Here is a 19581-nt window from a genome sequence, read left to right on the forward strand (position 1 = left end):
CTGACTGCAGTGGTGCCATTTGCACACAGTGTGCCCTTGGACACACAGAAATGGTAAACTCGCTTCGTATGTGCAGAGAGCGAGCATTGGTCAACTACCGAATTCAATGAAGGAAGCGCCGTCTGTCGGAATTGCTTTCCAAAGAGCTGTTCGCAGAAGCAAAGCCGCGCCTGAGGCTCTTCATTGAGGTTACCATGAGGGCTCACAGTTTATTTTGTGGCTCACCACACTCAGAGTTCAAGCACTCGTTCCGCTGATCCCATGTCCTCTGCTACACAGTGCCTGGGTAAGTAACTAATATGGTGTAACATTCTAGTCGGCAAGCTTTAGGAAGTAGGCGAAGTTTTCAGAATGAAAACTGAAGTTTTAACCAGGGGCGCTCCAGGTTTCAGTTCAGCGGATGGGGTGCAGAGTCTGGGGCTCTCCAATGAGGGAATTTTGATAGGAGGGATGATAGAGGCGTTCAAAATCATGACGATCTGGACAGAGTCGATGGGGAAAACAGTTCGCTGTGTCTGAGATGTAGAGAGGTTTCGAAATTCATGATCCTATCCTATCAGGGGTAATTGGATCGAGATTGGGGTTGATTGTATCGAGATCGAGGGTGATTGTATCGAGATTGGGGGTGATTGTATCGAGATTGCGGGTGATTGTATCGAGATTGGGGGTGATTGTATCGAGATCGGGGGTGATTGTATCGAGATCGGGGGTGATTGTATCGAGATTGTGGTGAATGTATCCAGATTGTTGGTGCTTATATCGGGGCCTTGGCCTTATTGGAAACCTGGACGTGGTTGGCACCTTCCCTGTGAATGAAGCCTCTACTTCTCCCTCTCCTACCCCCTCAGCCGAGCCTGTCATGGCGCTAGCCTGGCACTTATAACCATATCGCACCTTGAGGTGTCCTTTCACTTCTCTCGCACTTTCTCTTTCTTAGGCAACCTCACTGTGTTCCTCCCTCTCATCCAAAATCCCCCTTCGCCAGCGCTCTCCACGCTATCATCAACATATTGGCAACTAGATATCTTCGCTGCTGCTCTCCCTCTGCCACGGCAGTGTGTGACTACTGGCCTCCCGTGACTGCATCTCTAATTCCTCGGATTCTCTTTCCTCTGTACTCGCTGCCCGCTTACTCTCCCTGAACCTCATTCTCGATGGAAAGTTACCAATCTATTTCGCAGTCACTCTCTTAGGCCATTTCGATGTCCTGCACTCTCTTAAAACCATTATTTTGCTCACGCCGGCCACTGTCCCGGTACTTCTCCCACCTCTGCTTAACTCTGAGGGACACAGGCCTGAAAGGATACGGTGAGTAACTTGTTGAGATGTCCACTGCCAGGATTTGTTGGAGCACGTGAAACAATGTAAGTTCGCTCCCTCATCGAATGAAACCATTCACTATTCCAGGACCATGCTGGGATGCACAGATAGCCCAGGGATTCCATTAACTAATCCGTACCTTATTCTGAAACACTCTCGCCGGCCGACACACTCACCCCCAACAACAAGTGCGAGGAGCTGATTGAACTCTTTGTCATTCGGCTTTGGACTGTCCAATGAGCTGCCTCTTCCAGTGTGATCATATTCTGCTATTTCGCTGTCAGATAGCGGCCACCTTTATTCTGCTGTTATCACCTACTCGGGGCTAATGCTTCCTGCCGCAAAGCCACAAAGCATTCGCCTAGAGTATGTGATAACAACAGAATAAAGGTGGGCGCTGTCTGAGAGCAAAATAGCAGAATGTGTTAGCGCTGGCAGAGGCGGCTCATTGGACAGTCCGAAACCCAATGACAGAGAGTTCCATCAGCTCCTCGCATTTGTTGTTGGGGGTGAGTTTGGAGGCAGGCTAGAGTTTTTCAGAACAGGTTATGGGTGAGTGAAAGGAAGAGTCTCGTTGTCCTGTGTTCAATGACACCATATACATTCAATCTGCCCCGCTACCTAACTTATCCCTCACCTCCTTAGCCCCAGCTGTCCTTCTGTCCCTTTTGTTAAACAGCACAGAGCCCATCACACCCCTATCTCTCTCCTCTGATCGGAAGAAGATTCATTTTCGGCTCTGAAAAGCACCTGCTTCTCTCTCCACTGCTGCTGCCGGTTCTGACGAGTTGTTCAGCTCTTTCTGTTATAATTTCAGCTTCCAAGGGCTAAATTGTTATCACCCTCTTTCTGTCCACCAACACTTCTTTAGGCCTATTTGTTCTGAACATTGTGTGCATGTGCAGTCCAGCAGGGGGATGCAGGAGTTGCTGTCAGTGACTCTCCATGGAGGGCGCTGTTGACCTGCTCCAAGAACCGAGGAACTCATCAAGTCCATGTACACCGCCTCCTCTTCCCTGGGGTCCTGTTCCCACGAAATTGCTGAACACCCAACTTCCCATCCTGGCTCCCTGGTCAGTCAATGTTGCTCAGGGTTCACTCCTGAGGCACCACCTTTCGTTTCAAACCTGTTTAGTCATGTCACTTCTCGAGAAAATGTCGAGATAATGAACTCTCTGCACCTGAAAGACACCGCTACCATTTCCAATCTCCCTCTCCTCTCCAAAATCCCTGAATGTATTTCCGTCTTCAAAACTTTTGTCCGTAATTTCCCGAGCTTCATGTTTGTAATTCTCCACGTCCGATTCAGCCTTTGATATCCATTCGAAAAGAGGCCATTGCATATTCACCAGCGACTTCATACGTGGCAGTGACAAGAGTAAACGATGCAAAATTAACTTTATGACTGGAAAATGGCTGATACATGGAATCTCTTCATAGAATAGGCATATTAAAAGAAAAAAAAGTCTTGGACAATTCTCAGCAGACCTAGCATCATCTGTGCGGTTAGAAACAGAATTTACATTTCACCTTCAATATGACGTTTCTTCTGAAATCAGGAGTGGTGGAATTTTGTGGGTTTTCGGCCGTTGGAGGCAAGGTGAGGTGGAAGGTTGAATAGGGAAAAGAGGGTCATGGATTGATTAGAGGGCTGGGGACACTAAATTACAAAGATGCCATGGAAAAAATGGGAAAGAGAGGGGGAATGGTCTGGGTGAAGGTTCAAAGCATTGGTGCAGAGCAGGTGTTAATGCTGCTTAAAGGTCAGCGCTGTCTGAAAGCAAAATAGCAGAATGTGTTAATAGGAGAATAAAGGTCAGAACTGCCTGAAAGCAAAACATCAGATAATGACATAGACTGACAATCTGGGAAAATAATACAAATAGAGAATAGAGTTCATGGTCTGAAGATGTTGAATTCAGTTTTGAGTCCATAATGCTGGAAGACGCCAAATTGGAAGATGAGGTTCTTTTCCCACTGCTTTGTTGGGCTTCACTTGAACATTGAATCAGGCCGAGGACTGAAATGTGAGCATGAGAGCAAGAGGCTGGACTGGTATAGAAACCGGGGATGGGCCTTGTTTGTGGACTGAGCAGAGATGTTCTACAAAGTGATCACCCAGCCTGTGTTGAGTCTTCCCAAAGTAGAGGAGTCCACACTGTCAGCAGCGAATGCAATGGACTAATTTTCTATTTCCTTTGTTCTTTCATGGGATGTGGGTGTCAATGGCAGGATGTGCCTTTGTTACCCATCCCTAATTGCCCTTGAGCTGAGTGACTTGCTGGGCCCTTTCAGAGGACAGTTAAGAGTCAACCACATACCTATGTGAGGAAAGTCACAAGTAAGGCAGGCCTGATAAGGATGAAGGTTTTCCTTCCCTGTAGGGTGTTACTGAACCAGATGGGTTTTTACTCAAATCGATGGCGGTTTCATGGTCACCGTTACTGGGAGATGAGTTTTCAATTCCACATTTTGGTACCTAAATTTCGACTTGAATCCGTGTCCCCAGTGGATGAACCTGACGCTCAACCTTATAATGTAACCACATTACAACTCTTACCCTTCGTGAGTGCAAGAGGAACAAGTAAGTAGTTGCTTCAGCTGAAAGGAGTATTTTTCCTTAATTGTAAAACATTTTCGGACGATGAAATTGCCTGTAACTACACAGAAATAGAAATACCTGGAAAATCTCAGTAGGTCTGACAGCATCTGCAGAGCGGAATACAGTTCACATTTCGAGTCCATAAAACACTTCATCAGAACTGAGGAAAATAGAAATGAGGTGAAATATAAGCTGTTTAAGGGGGTGGGACAGGTAGAGCTGGAAAGAAGACCAGTGATAGGTGGAGGCAAAGAAGAGATTGCCAAAGATTTCATAGACAAAAGGACAAAGGGGTGTCGGCAGTCTCCATTTGTGCTTGTTTATGTACAACATTTTCGCATGTGGTGATGAGGCTCAGTGATGGAATGCATGTTTTGCATGGTCCCGGGTTAAATCCCCGGCATTTGCACTTTTAAATGCAGAGGTGCACAGCTTCTCACCTTCACACACACAGGCATGGTAAACTCGCTTCATATGCGCAGAAAGCGATCATTCGCCAGCTTCCAAATTCATTGACGGATGCGCCACCAAGGTGCAGACAAAGTGGAGCAAATAAAGATGGTCATGAATTGGTTAGAGGGCTGTGGAGATGAAAGTACAAAGACGCAATTGAACAAAAGACAAAGAGAGGGGGAATGGTAATAGTAAAGGAAAAAAAGAACATTGGTCTAGAGAAGGTGTTAATAGCATATTGAAGATCAGCGCTGTCTGAAAGCAAAATAGCAGATTGTGTTAAATGCAGAATAAAGGTCAGTGCTGCCTGTAAACAAAACAAGAGAACAAGTTATAGACTGACAATCGAGGAAAATAATACTAATAGGGGACAGAGTTGATCATCTGAAGATGTTGAGCTCAGTGTTGGGTCCATAAGGTTGGAAGACGCCTAATTGGAAGATGAGGTTCTTTTCCCACAGCATTGTTGGGCTTTATTGGAACATTGCATCAAGCGGAGGACTGAAATGTGAGCATAAGAGCAAGATACTGGACTGGAATAGCAACCCGGGCGGGGCCATGTTTGTGAACTGAGCAGAGATGTTCTACAAAGTGGTCACCCAGCCTGTGTTGAGTCTTCCCAAAGTAGAGGAGTCCACACTGCCAGCAGCGAATGAAATGGGCTAATTTTATATTTCGTTTGATCTGTCATGGGATATGGATTTCACTGGCAAGTCCTGCTTTTGTTACCCAACCCTAATTGCCCTTGAACTGAGTGAGTTGCTGGACCCTTTCTAAGGGCAGTTAAGAGTCAATCACATACCGATGTGTGGAAAGTCATAAGTCGGCCAGGCCTGATATGGATGAAATTTTCCTTCCCTGAAGGATGGTAGAGGTACAAATAAATCGCTGTCTCACTTGTCAGAAGTCATTTTACGCAATAGTAGAACAGGCTCGAAAGGTGAAATGGCCTTTAACATTCGCATGTGTGAGGTCCCGAGTTCGATCCCTGCTATCTACCCTTCACCTTCTGAATGCAGCGGTGCACAGCTTCTCAGCTTTATACACACAGAAATGTAAACTCACTTCAAACATGCAGAAAGTGAATTCAATGAACGGTGCACCATCTGTCAGAATGGCTTCAAAATAGAACTGTTCACACAAGCAACCTGTGGTTGTTCATTGAGACAACCATGAGGGCCAGCAGCCACTGGTTTGTGCCATCAGTCTTTTGTGTCTCAGGACAGTCAGAGCGTCACTCGGCTCAGGGCGAAATGACCTTTGCCTACACGTATGTATTTGTGCTTGTTTATGTCACTGTGGGTGGTATGTGGGGATTTAGCTCAGTGGTAGAGCGCATGCTTCGCATGTATGAGGTCTCGGGTTCGATCCCCGATATCTGCACTTCACATTTTGGATGCAGCAGTGCACAACTTCTGACCTTTGCACACAAAGACATGGCAATCTCGCTTCATACGTGCGGAAAACGAACATCCTCCAGCAACCGAATTCAATAAAGGGTGCGCCATTTATTGGAATGGCTTCCAAACAGAGCTGTTCACAGAACCAAAACCTAACCTGTGGTTGTTCATTGAGACAAACATGATAGACATGACCAAAACAGTGCTTTTGGTTGTTGATTGACTCAACAATGAGGGCCCACAGACACACAATAGACATTTGAGCCGTCAGTTTTATGTGTGTTTGGCGACTCACGACAGTCACTCAGAGCACTCGTTCAGGAGAGTCCAAGTCCTCAGTTACCGGGGTGTTTGTGGATCCCTCCAGCTCAGGGAGTAACTTAACCAGAGTATGGTGTCCCATTCTGGTTAGGGCGCTTTAGAAAGGATGTGAAGTTTTCAGTATGTTTTACATTGAGGTTATAACCAGGGGCGCTCCAGAGACAAGGGGCTTCAAATCCGAGGTGGCAGTGCAGAGTCTGTGGCTTTCCCTCTTCGAGGAGAGAATGTTGACAGGAGGTTTGACAGAGGTGTTCAAAATCATGAGTGGTCTAGATAGTGTCGATGGGTCGAATCAGTTCCCAGTGTTTGAGATGTCGGGTGGTTTCGACATTCGTGAACTTGTTGGGGGTGATTGTATCGAGATTGGGAGTGATCGTACCGAGATTGGGGGTGATTGTAACAAGATTGGTAGTGATTGTATCGAGAATTGGGGGTAATAGTATCGAGGTTGGGGGTGATTTTATCGAGATTGTGGTGATTGTTTCGAGATTGTTTGTGATTGTACCAAGATTGGGAGTGATTACATCGAGATTCGGGGTGATTCTATCGAGATTGTGATGATTGTACCGAGGCCTTGGTCTTGATGGGAAGCTGACATGGGTGAGTGGCACCTTCTCTGTGAATTCAGCCTCCACTTCTCCCCCACCCATCCACCCAGCCCAGCCTGCCAAGGCGCCAGCCTGGCACTTATAACCACATCGCACCTTGGTGTGTTCTTTCACTTCTCTTTCACTTTCTCCTTCTTTGGCAAACTCTCTGTGCTCCTGCCCTCACATCCAAAACCCCCCTTCGTCAGCCCTCACCAAATTAACATTAAATCGTTGGCGCCTAGATATCTTCACTGCTGCTCTCCCTCAGCCCCTGCAATGTGTGACTTCTCGCCTCCCGTGACTGCACCTCCAGTGCCTCGTATCCTGTCTCCTCTGTGCTCGCTGCCCGCTTACCCTCCCTGAACACCTCTCTGGACGGAATGGTACCAATCAGTTTCGCAGTCAGTCTCTTGGTCTTGCCATCTTCAATGTCCTGCTCTCTGTTAAAGCAATGACTCTTCTCAAGCCGGATACCGCCGCAGTACAACCCATTTCTCTGCTTAACTCCAAGCGACAAAGATCTGAAAGGATGTGTTGTGTAGCCGGTTGAGATGTCCACGTCCAGGGTGTGTCTGGAACATGCGAAAGAATGCATCGAATGAAACCATGCACTATTCCAGGAGCATGCTGGGACACAGAGATAGCACTGGGCTTCCATTCATTAATAAGACACCTTATCCTGAAACACTCTCGCCTGCCTCCACACTCAACTCCAACAATAAGTGCGATGAGCTGATGGAACTCTTTGTCACTAAGCTTGGGTCTCGCCAATGAGCTGCCTCTTCCAGTACTAACACATTCTGCTCTTTTGCTCTAAAACAGCGCCCACCTTTATTCTGCTATTATCACCTAATCTAGGCAAATGTTTTGTGCCTTTAATAGAATCATTGGCATTCATTTTGTCTTGTTTTCAATGACACGTTTTTCATTCAGTCTGCCCCGCTATCTATCTTATCCCTCACCTCCTTAGCCGCAGTCGTGCTTCTGCCCTTCTTTTCAACAGCAGAGAACCCATCACTGCCCTATCTCTCTCCTCTGTTCCGAAGATGACTCATTTCCGGCTCTGAAACCACCTGCTCCTCTCTCCACTGGTGCTGCCGGCTCTGACGTGTTTTCCAGGTCTTTCTGTTTTCGTTTCAGCTACCAAGGGCTAAATATTTTTCACACTCTTTCCGTCCGCCAATACTTCTTTAGGCCTATCATTTCCAAAGCATTTGTACATTTGCAGTCAGACAGGGGATTGCAAGAGATGCTGTCAGTGACTCTCCAGGGAGGGCGCTGTTGAGCTGCTCCGAATACCAGGGAACTCTTCCTGTCCATGAGCCCCGCCTCCTCTTCCCTGAGTTCTGTTCCCACTAAACTGCTGACCACCCAACTGCCCACGCTGGCTCCCAAGTCAGTCTATATCTTTCACGTTTCTCTCCTGAGGCACCATCCTCCGTTACAAACTTGTTTAGTCATGTCACTTCCAAAACAATGTAGAGATAATGAACTCTCTGCACCTGCAAGACACCGCTCCCATTTCCAATCTCCCTCTCCTCTGCAAAGTTCTTGAAATCGCTGCCGCCTTTAAAAGCTTTGTCTATAATTTCCCGAGCTCCATGTTTCAAATTCTCCATGTGGGATGCAGCCCTTGTTACCCAATCAAAAAGAGGCCATTGCAAATTCATAAGCGACTCCATGCGTGGCAGTGACAAGGGTAAACGGTGCACAATTACCTTTATAACTGGGAAATGGCAGATACATGGCATTTCTTCACAGCACAGACACTTAACGGCAGAAATAAAAATAAAACAGAAAGTAATTGAAAAGCTCAGCAAGTCTGTCTGCAACAGTGGAGAGAGAAAGATAGTTAACATTTCACCTTCAATATGAATCTTCTTCGGAATTGATAAGAGGGAGAATGTTCTGGCTTTTCGGCTTTTGAGAACAAGGTGTAGGCAATGTGGAGGAAATAAAGAGGGACATGAAATGGTTAGAGGGCTGTGAAGGTTAAATTGCAAAGACAACACGGAACAAAGGAGAGGGGAAATCGTTGTTGTAAAGGAAGAAAACATTGGTCCAGAGCAGGTGTTAATAGCAGATTAAAGGTTAGCGCTGTCTGAAAGCAAAATAGCAGACTGTGCTAATAGGAGAGTAAAGGTCAGTGCTGCCTGAAAGCAAAACATGAGAAAATGATATAGACAGACAATCGGGGAAAATAATACAAATAGAGGACAGAGTTGAGGGTGCCAAGATGTTGAGCTCAATGTTGAGTCCACAAGGCTGGAAGACGCCTAACTGGAAGATGAGGCTCTTATCCCCCCAGCTTGTATTGGGCTTCACTGGAACATTGCAGGAGTCCGAGGGCAGAAATGAGAGCACGAGAGCAAGATGCTGAACTGGAATTGCAAGCGACCAGAAGGCCGGAATCATGCTTGTGTGGATGAACAGAGATGTTCCCCAAAGCCTGTGCAGAGTCTTCCCAAAGTTTCCACACTTTCAGCATCGAATACAATGAGCGTAATTTATATTTATTTTGTTCTTTTATGGGATGTGGGCGTCACTGGCAAGACCTGCTTTTGTTACCCATCCCTAATTGCCCTTGAACTGAGTGACTAGTTGGGCCATTTCAGAGGGCAGTTAAGAGTCAACCACATACCAATGTGTGGAAAGTCACAACTAGGCTTGGCCCAATAAGGATGAAGGTTTTCCTTCCCTGAAGGATTTAAGTGAACTAGATGGGTTTTTACAACAATCGATGGCCGTTTCATGGTCACCGTCACTTGGGGGCGAGTTTTCAATTCCACATTTGGGTACTTAAATCTCGATTTGAATCCGTGTCCCCAGTGGATGAGCCTGGAATTGAACAATACCAATCCAACCACATTACCACTTTCACAGATCGTGAGCGAAAGAAGTACTAGTAAATCGCTGCTTCAGCTGGAAGGAGTGTTTTTAGTTTGCAGTAGAACAGACTCAAAGAGCGAAATGAGCTTTTCCTACACGTGTGTATTTGTGTTTTTTTATGTCCGCCCATATGGTATGTGGGGATGTAGCTCAGTGGTAGAGTGCATGCTTCGCATGTATGAGGTCCTGGGTCCGATCCCTGGCATCACCGCTTCACATTTTGGATGCAGCAGTGCACAGCTTCTCACCTTTGGACACCAAAGACATGGCAAATTCGCTTCCTATGTGCGGAAAGTGAACAAGCGCCAGCAACCAAATTCAATGAAGGATGCACCATCTGTTGGAACGGCTTCCGAACAGAGCGGTTTACAGAACCAAAGCAGCACCTGTTGTTGATCATTGAGACAAACATGAGAGACTATAGACATAACCAAAGCACATGCGGCAAAGCACAAACAACCTGCGGTAGTCAATTGAGACAACAATGAGGGCCCACGGCCACACAATAGACACTGGTGACTCACGACACTCACTCAGAGTTTAAGCACTAGTTCAGTAGAGTTCAGGTGCTCAGCTGCACGGTGCCTGGGAGTTTGTGGATCCCTCCAGCTCGGTAAGGAACTCACCCAGAATGGATATCCCATTTTAGGCAGCACTCTTTAAGAAGAATGCGAAGGTTTCAGAATGGGTTGCACTGAGGTTATAACCAGGGGCGCTCCAGAGACAAGGGACTTCAGGTCCGCAGAGGTGTTGCCGAGTCTTGGGCTTTTCCCCTTTTAGAGGGAATGTTGAGAGGAAGTTTGACAGAGGCGTTCAAACTCATGAGAGGTCTAGAAAGAGTCGATGGGAAGAAGCAGTTCCCAGTGCTGTGATGAAGGGAGGTATTGACATCCATGAACTTATTGGGGCTGATTGCATCGAGATTGGGTTGATTGTATCGAGAATGAGGGTGATCCTATCGAAATTGGGGGTGATTTTATGGAGATTGGAGTGTTTGTATCAAGGTTGGGGGTTGACTTTCAAGATTGGGGATGATTGTATCGAGATTGGGGTGAGTGTATCGGGATTGGGGAGATTGAATCGAGATTGCGGGTGATTGTATCGGGATGGGGATGATTGTATCGAGATTGGGCTGATTATATCGAATTTTGGGGCGATTGTACCAAGATTGGACGTGTATATATCGAGACTGGGGAGATTCTATCGATATTATGGGTGATTGTGCCGAAATTGGGATGATTGTACCGAGATGGTAGTGATTGTATCGAGGCCTTGATATTGATGGAAACCTGACATGGGTCGCTCGCAACGTTCCTGTGAATGAAGCCTTCTCCTCTCCATGCTCCATCCACACAGCCCAGCCTGTCATGGTGCCAGGCTGGCACTTATAACCACGTCGCACCTTGGTGTGTCCTTTCACTTCTCTCGCACTTTCTCCTGAGGCAACTTGACTGTCTTCCTGCCCTCTAATCCAAAATCCCTCTTCGCCAGCCCTCACCAAATTATCATCAAACCGCTGGCACCTAAATATCTTCACTTCTGCTCTCCCTCAGCCTTAGGAATGTGTGACTTCTCGCCTCCCGTGACTGAATTTCCAACTCCTCGTATTCTCTCTCCTCAGTGCCCGCTGCCATCTTACCCTCCCTGAACCCCTTTCTCGATGAATAGTAACTAATTAGATTCGCGGTCAGTCTCTTGGCCTTGCCATCTTTGATGTCCTGCTCTCTGTTAAAACCAAGACATTCCTCACGCCCGCCACTCTCCCATCTCCCATCTCCACTTAACTAAATGGGACACAGACTTGAAAGGATATGGCGAGTAACTGGTTGAGATGTTCACTGCCAGGGTGTCTCTGGAGCATGTAAAACATTATAAACTCCCTCTCTCATCGAATAGGACCATTCATTCTTACAGGACAAGACTAGGATACACAGGTAGACCCGGACATGCTTTCCCTAATTCATAACTTATTCTGAAACACTCTCGCCTGCCTCCACACTCACCTCCAAAAACAAGTGCGAAGAGCTCATGGAACTCTTTGTCATTAAGCTTGGGACTCTCCAATCATTTGCCTCTTCCAGTACTTCCGAATTCTGCTATTTTGCTTTCAGACAGTGCCCACATTAACTCTGCTATTATTACCTAATCTGGGCCACTGCTTTGTTCCTTTAAAACAATCATTAGCACTCGCTTTGCCTTGTGTTCAGTGAGATCTTTCCATTCAATCCACCGCGCCCTTTAAATTATCCCTGACCTCCTGAGACCCAGCCGCTCCCCCGCAGTTTTATTCAAAAGCACAGAGCCCATCATATCCCTATGTCTCTCTTCTGCTCGGAAGAAGACTAATATTCGACTCTAAAAACTAACTGTTTCTCTCTCCACAGATGCTGCCGGCCGTGCCGAGATTTTCAAGCTTTTTCTGTTTTTATATCAGTTTCCAAGGACTCAATATTTTCCGCCTTCTTTCTACCCATCCACATTTCTAAAGGTCTATTAGTTCCTAAGCGGGTGTTTCTTTACTGTGGTTCAGCGGGAAAGCACATGATTTGTATAGTTGAAGTGCTGGGTTCCGTCCTTAACATCTCCATGATGGCAATTTTAGACCAAAATTGGGGAGATTCTTTTCAACCATCTCATTTTTACAAGTAAAGGCTCGATAAAACCCCATGAATAAAACCCCGTCCCAAAACCCCTCGCCCCACCTGTCTCTGCCTTCCACCCAGAACGGTCTGTTATGGTTTTTGTCTGGCACTTATCACAACCTCACAACTTCCTCTGAAGAAGAGTCGTTCGGACTCGAAATATCAACTTTGTTTCTCTCTCCACAGATGCTCTCAGGCCTGCTGAGTGTTTCAAATATATTCTGTTGTTATTTCAGATTTCCAGCATCCGCAGTGTAATGCTTCTATCACCGCTTGCTCTGCCCTTTTACTTCTCTGTGGCTTTCTCGTCAATTCACAATCTCGCCTTGCTCATACCCCTCCCTCCTCATTAAACCCCCATTCCCTCCGGTCCACCAAATTACCATCAAAACCTTCTCACCGACAAATCTTCACTGCGTTTCTCCCTCAGCCTCTTCAATAGCCGCTGCTTACATTCGCGACTCCACCCGAATAATGCGTGCTCTCTCTGCTCTGAGATCACAACCCTCTTATCCACCCCCACCCCCTTGATCCCTCCCTAGATGGAAATTCCCCAACCTGATTACCCCACTGACCTTGGCACCTTTGATCTACTGGTCCCTATTCAAACCATTCCTATATCTCTCCCTGGGCACTCTGCTGGTACAGCACTCATTTCTGCTTAACTCCCAGGGACACACGCCTGAAAGTAGATCACAGACAGCTCTTTGAGGCCACCAGGTCTGTCTGAGGATTCCTATGATTAATAGATACCCCCTGACGGCCTTTCTGTTATCGAAACTTTTTTGTGTAACACCGCCCCCTTTCTCTTCCAGCTTCACCTCAAGCAACAAGGGCGTGGAGCTCCTAGACTAGATGGCAATAAGATTGAGAGCATAACTCCAGCTATTGCGCCCCTCCATTTGTATTTAGCCATTGTTGGTGTGCTATGCTCACTGCCAGTGATTGGTTGAGCCTGGCTATTGTCTCACACCAAAGGAATTGTCCACCACAGAATCTCCCAGAAGTTGAGTTGATGGCATGGAGTTGACATCTGAAGCATTGTAACAGATACTGCAAATATAATTCCTCCACGCTTAGAAACCAGCGTCATCCCTGCATATCGCTAATATATATACATATATATGTATTTTTTTATATATATATATATATATATATATATGTAACATACACTCACACACACAAACACACACACACACGTGTGTATACATACACACATACACACACACACTTGCAACTTTAGGATAAAGAAAGAGGAACTTTGCATATATATATATATACAAAGTTCCTCCTCCTTTATCCTAAAGTTGAATTCCCATCATCCTCCTCTGATGCCAGGGAGACCCAACTTATCTTCCCTCTACTCTGTCCTCAGCAGACTGCTAAACACTCACTATCCTTCCTGGCTCCCATCTTTTGTGATATTGTTCAGCGTTTTCTATCCTCAGGGATTGTCCTTCTCTCCTTCAAAGGCGCTTCTAACATCCTACTTGACCCTCACCCCTTCCCCACCAAATGAACAGATGTGAAATCTACACTCCTTGAAACCAGTGACCCCCATCTCCAGTCTCCCCGTCATCTCCATCCACCATGAATATGCAGAGCCCCCAAAATCACGCATCCCCGCATCCACCGCCCCCAAAGCCTTCTCCAACATGACTGAATCTCTACGTTTCTATATTTTCAATTGGCCTTCTGCCCCTGTCAGTGCATGGAAAGGGAACAGATCAGCGTCGTTGATGAAATGACGTCTACCTGTGACAAAGATAATAAAATATCTCCACAAACTGTGACAGGGGCGGATAAATCAAAGCGTGGTATCCAAAGAGAAACTGAAACTAGAACAGGCACAGAAATTAACCGGAATTTGGGGATGTAGCTCAGTGGTAGGGCCCATGCTTTGCATGTATGAGGTCCCGGGTTCGATCCCTGGCATCTCCACTTCTACTTTTGAATGCAGTGGCGCCATTTGTATACAGTGTGCCGTTGTACACACAGACATGGTAAACTCGCTTCATATGTGCAGAAGGCGAACATTGGTCAACAACTGAATTCAATGAAGGAAGCGCCGTCTGTCGGAATTGCTTTCAAAAGAGCTGTTCACAGAAGCAAAGCCGCACCTGCGGTTCTTCCTTGAGGTTACCATGAGGATTCACAGTTTATTTTGTGGCTCACCACACTCAGAGTTCAAGCAGTCGCTAAATTGAGCCCATGTCCTCTGCTACACGGTGCCTGGGTAAGTAACCCGCAGTAAGTAAGTAACCAAGAGTATGGTGTCATTCTAGGCAGCACGCTTTAGGGAGGAGGCGAAGGTTTCAGAATAAGTTGCACTGAGGTTATAACCAGGCGCGCTCCAGGGACAAGGGACTTCAGTTCCACGGAGGCGGTGCAGCGTCTGAGGCTCTGCGAGGAGGGAATTTTGACAGGAGGTATGATAGAGGCGTTCATAATCAAGAAGGTCGAGGCAGAGTCGATGGGGAAAACAGTTCCCTGTGTCTGAGATGTAGAGAAGTTTCGACATTTACGATCCTATCAGGGGTGATTGTATCAAGATTTGGGGTGATTATATCGAGATTGGGGGTGATTGTATCGAGATCGAGGGTGATTGTATCGAGATTGAGGGTGATTGTATGGAGTTTATTGGTGCTTATAACGGGGCCTTGGCCTTATTGGAAACCTGAACATGGTTGGCCCCCTCCCTGTGAATGAAGCATCTAGTTCTCTCTCTCCTTATCACTCAGCCGAGCCTGTCATGGCGCTAGCCTGGCACTTATAACCATATCGCACCTTGAGGTTTCCTTTCACTTCTCTCGCACTTTCTCTGTCTTAGGCAACCTCACTGTGTTCCTCCCTCTCATCCAAAATCCCCCTTCGACAGCGCTCTCCACGCTATCATCAACATATTGGCGACTAGATATCTTCACTGCTGCTCTCCCTCTGCCACGGCAGTGTGTGACTACTGGCCTCCCGTGACTGCATCTCTAATTCCTCGGATTCTCTTTCCTCTGTACTCGCTGCCGTCTTACCCTCCTTGAACCCCTCTCTCGATGGAAAGTTTCCAATCAGTTTCGCACTCACTCTCTAGGCCATTTCGATGTCCTGCTCTCTCTTAAAACATTTATTTTGCTCTCGCCTGCCACTGTCCCAATACAGCTCCCATCTCTGCTTAACAGTAAGAGAGACAGACGGTTTCATGGTCAACATCACTGGGGGTGAGTTTTCAATTCCACATTTTTGTATCTAAATTTCGATTTGAATCATTGTCCCCAATGGATGAGACTGGGATCAACAACACTAGTCCAACCACATTACCACTGTCACCGATCATGAGTGAAATAAGTACAAGTAAATCGCTGCTTCACCTGGAAGGAGTGCTTTCAGTTTGCAGCAGAACAGGCTGAAAGGGCGAAATGACCTTTTCCTACACGCAGGCATTTGTGCTTGTTTAGGTGCCACTGTGTCTTATGTTGGGGTGCAGTTCAGTGTTCCGGCACATCATTCGCTTGTATGAGGTCCCTGGTTCAATTCCTGGCATCTGCACTTCACATTCAGGATTCAGCAGTGCACAGCTTCTCACCTTTGAACACCAAAGACAGGGCGAATTCGCTTCAGACGTCTGGAAAGCGAACAACCGCCAGCCATGAATTCAATGATGGGTGCGCCACCTGCTGGACTGGCTGCGCACTGAACCAAAACTGAAACTGTGGTTGTACATCGAGACAACAAGTAGGGCGCACAACCGCAGCATAGGCATTTGTGCCGTGAGTCCTTTGTGTGCTTGGTGACTCACGACACTCACTCAGAGTTTAAGCACCCGTTCAGTCGAGTCCAGGTCCTCGGCTACACAATGCCTGGGTGTTTGTGGATCCCTCCAGCTCGAGGAGTAAATCAACCTGATTATGCTGTCCCATTCTGGCCAGGACTCATTAGGAAGAATGCAAAGATTTCAGACTGAGGTTATTATCAGGGGCGCTCGAGAGACAAGGGGCTTCAGATCAGTGGAGGCTGTGCAGAGTCTGGGGCTTTTCCGTTTGAGGAGGGAATGTTAATAGGGGGTATGATAGAGACGTTTAAAATCATGTGGAGTTGAGATACAGTCGATGGGGAGAAACAGATCCCTGTGTTTGAGTTGTAGGGAGGCTATAACAACGATCAATTTATTGGAAGTGATTGCATCGAGGTTGGGGGTGCTGGTATCCAGAATGGCGGTGATTGTATCGAGATTTGAAGCAATTTTATCGAGATTAGGGGAGATTATATCGAGATTGGGGAGATTGTATCGAGGCCTTGGACTTGATGGAAAACTGGACATGGGTGCGTGGCACCTTCTTTGTGAAGGAAGCCTCCACCTCACTGTCTGCAGCCCAGACTGTCATGGTGCCAGCCTGGCAGTTATAACCACATCAAACCAGCTACTTTTAGGCCAGGCCTGATAAGGATTTGTGCTTGTTTATGTTAGTGGTTTTGGCATGTGAGTGATTTCACTGAACAGGAAAACAGGCTTGAAAGTTCAAATATACTTTAACTAAACATGCATTTACCATCGTTGACATGTGGGGATGTAGCTCAGTGGTAGAGCGCATGCTTTGCATGTATGAGGTCCCGGGTTGGATCCCTGGCATCTCCACTTCCCCTTTTGAATGCAGTGGTGCCATTTGCACACAATGTGCCCTTGTGCACACAGACATGGTAAATTCTCTTCATATGTGCAGAAGGCGAACATTGGTCAACAACTGAATTCAATGAAGGAAGCGCCATCTGTCGGAATTGCTTCTAAAAGAGCTGTTGACAGAAGCAAAGCCGCACCTACGGTTCTTCCTTGAGGTTGCCATGAGGATTCACAGTTTATTTTGTGGCTCACCACACTCAGAGTTCAAGCACTCGTTCAGCTGAGCACATGTCCTCTGCTACACGGTGCCTGGGTAAGTAACCCCTGGTCAGTAACTAACCCAGAGTATGGTGCCACATTCTAGACAGCACTCTTTAGGGAGGAGGCGAAGGTTTCAAAATAGGTTGCACTGAGGTTATAACCAGGCGCGCTCCAGGGAGAAGGGACTTCAGTTCCGCGGAGGCGGTGCAGAGTCTGAGGCTCTTCGAGGAGGGAATTTTGACAGGATGTATGATAGAGGCGTTCAAAATCATGAAGCTCTAGACAGAGTCGATGGGAAAAACAGTGCCCTGTGTTTGAGATGTAGAGAGGTTTCGACATTCATGATCGTATCAGGGGTGGTTGTATCGAGATTGGAGGTGATTGTATCGAGATTGGGGGTGATTGTATCGAGATCGCGGGTGATTGTATCGAGATCGAGGATGATTGTATCGAGATTGGGGGTGATTTTATCGAGTTTGTTGGTGCTTATAAAGGTGCCTTGGTCTTATTGGAATCCTGGACGTGGTTTCACCTTCCCTCTGAATGATGCCTCTACTTCTCCCTCTCCTAACCACTCAGCCGAGCCAGTCATGGCGCTAGCCTGGCACGTATAACCATATCGCTCCTTGAGGTGTCCTTTCACTTCTCTCGCACTTTCTCTTTCTTAGGCAACCTCACTGTGTTCCTCCCTCTCATCCGAAATCCCCCTTCGCCAGCGCTCTCCACGCTATTATCAATATATTGGCAACTAGATATCTTCACTGCTGCTCTCCCTCTATCACTGCAGTGTGTGACTACTGGCCTCCCGTGACTGAATCTCTAATTCCTCGGATTCTCTTTCCTCTGTACTCGCTGCCCTCTTACCCTCCCTGAACCTCATTCTCGATGGAAAGTTACCAATCAGTTTCGCAGTCACTCTCTTAGGGCATTTCGATGTCCTGTACTCTCTTAAAACCATTATTTTGCTCACGCTGGCCACTGTCCCGGTACAGCTCCCATCTCTGCTTAACTCTGAGGGACACAGGCCTGAAAGGATATGGTGAGTAACAGGTTAAGATGTCCACTGCCAGGGTTTGTTGGAGCACGTGAAACAATGTAAGCTCGCTCCCTCATCGAATGAAACCATTCCCCTTTCCAGGACCGTGCTGGGACGCACAGATAGCCCAGGGATTCCGTTCACTATTCCATACCTTATTCTGAAACACTCTCGCCGGCCGACACACTCTCCCCAGCAACAGGTGTGAGGACCTGATTGAACTCTTTGTCATTCGGCTTTGGACTGTCCAATGAGCTGCCTCTTCCAGTGTGATCATATTCTGCTATTTTGCTCTCAGACAGCGGCCACCTTTATTCTGCTGTTATCACCTACTCTGGGCGAATGTTTCCTGCCGCAAAGCCACAAAGCATTCGCCCAGAATATGTGATAACAGTAGTTAAAGGTGGGCGCTGTCTGAGAGCAAAATAGCAGATGTTTTAGCGCTGGCAGAGGCGGCTCATTGGACAGTCCGAAACCCAATGACAGAGAGTTCCATCAGCTCCTCGCACTGATTGTTGGGGGTGAGATTGGAGGCAGGCTAGAGTATTTCAGAACAGGTAATGGGTGAGTGAAAGGAAGAGTCTCGTTGTCCTCTGTTCAATGACACCTTATACATTCAATCTGCCCCGCTATCTAACTTATCCCTCACCTCCTTAGCCCCCGCTGTCCTTCTGTTCTTTTTGTTAAACAGCACAGAGCCCATCACACCCCTATCTCTCTCCTCTGTTCGGAAGAAGACTCATTTTCGGCTCTGAAAAGCACCTGCTTCTCTCTCCACTGGTGCTGCCGGTTCTGACGAGTATTTCAGCTCTTTCTGTTATAATTTCAGCTTCCAAGGGCGAAATTGTTATCACCCTCTTTCTGTCAACCAACATTTCTTTAGGCCTATTACTTCTGAACCTTGTGTGCATGTGCAGTCCAGAAGGGGGATGCAGGAGTTGCTGTCAGTGACTCTCCAGGGAGGGCGCTGTTGAGCTGCTCCAAGAACCGAGGAACTCATCCTGTCCACGAGCCCCGCCTCCTGTTCCCTGTGGTCCTGTTCCTACGAAATTGCTGAACACCCAACTTCCCATCCTGGCTCCCTGGTCAGTCAATGTTGTTCAGGGTTCTCTCCTGAGGCACCACCTTCCGTTTCAAACCTGTTTAGTCATGTCACTTCTCGAGAAAATGTGGAGATAATGAACTCTCTGCACCTGAAAGACACCGCTCCCATCTCCAATCTCCCTCTCCTCTCCCTGAATGTATTTCCGTCTTCAAAACATTTGTCCGTAATTTCCCGAGCTTCATGTTTGTAGTTCTCCACGTGGGATTCAGCCTTTGATATCCATTCGAAAAGAGGCCATTGCAAATTCACCAGCGACTTCATACGTGTCAGTGACAAGGGAAAACGATGCACAATTACCTTTATAACTGGGAAATGGCAGATACAGGCTAGTTCTTCAGAGGACAGGCACTATA

At 47.0% G+C, this 19581-nt stretch overlaps 3 non-coding genes across 3 annotated transcripts; all 3 read left to right on the plus strand.

Moving 5' to 3' along the window:
• Positions 1 to 5686: 5686 nt before the first annotated feature.
• On the plus strand, positions 5687 to 5758 carry trnaa-cgc (transfer RNA alanine (anticodon CGC)). The gene has a single exon. It is a non-coding gene; the product is annotated as a tRNA-Ala (tRNA).
• An 8328-nt stretch (positions 5759 to 14086) lies between these two features.
• trnaa-ugc (transfer RNA alanine (anticodon UGC)) lies at positions 14087 to 14158 on the plus strand. The gene has a single exon. It is a non-coding gene; the product is annotated as a tRNA-Ala (tRNA).
• Positions 14159 to 16772: 2614 nt separating this feature from the next.
• Positions 16773 to 16844, plus strand: trnaa-ugc (transfer RNA alanine (anticodon UGC)). Its single transcript has one exon. It is a non-coding gene; the product is annotated as a tRNA-Ala (tRNA).
• Positions 16845 to 19581: the final 2737 nt, after the last annotated feature.

The sequence above is a fragment of the Cetorhinus maximus genome, chromosome 38 (genome assembly GCF_964194155.1).
Source record: "Cetorhinus maximus chromosome 38, sCetMax3.hap1.1, whole genome shotgun sequence".
In the NCBI taxonomy this organism is placed as follows: domain Eukaryota; kingdom Metazoa; phylum Chordata; class Chondrichthyes; order Lamniformes; family Cetorhinidae; genus Cetorhinus; species Cetorhinus maximus.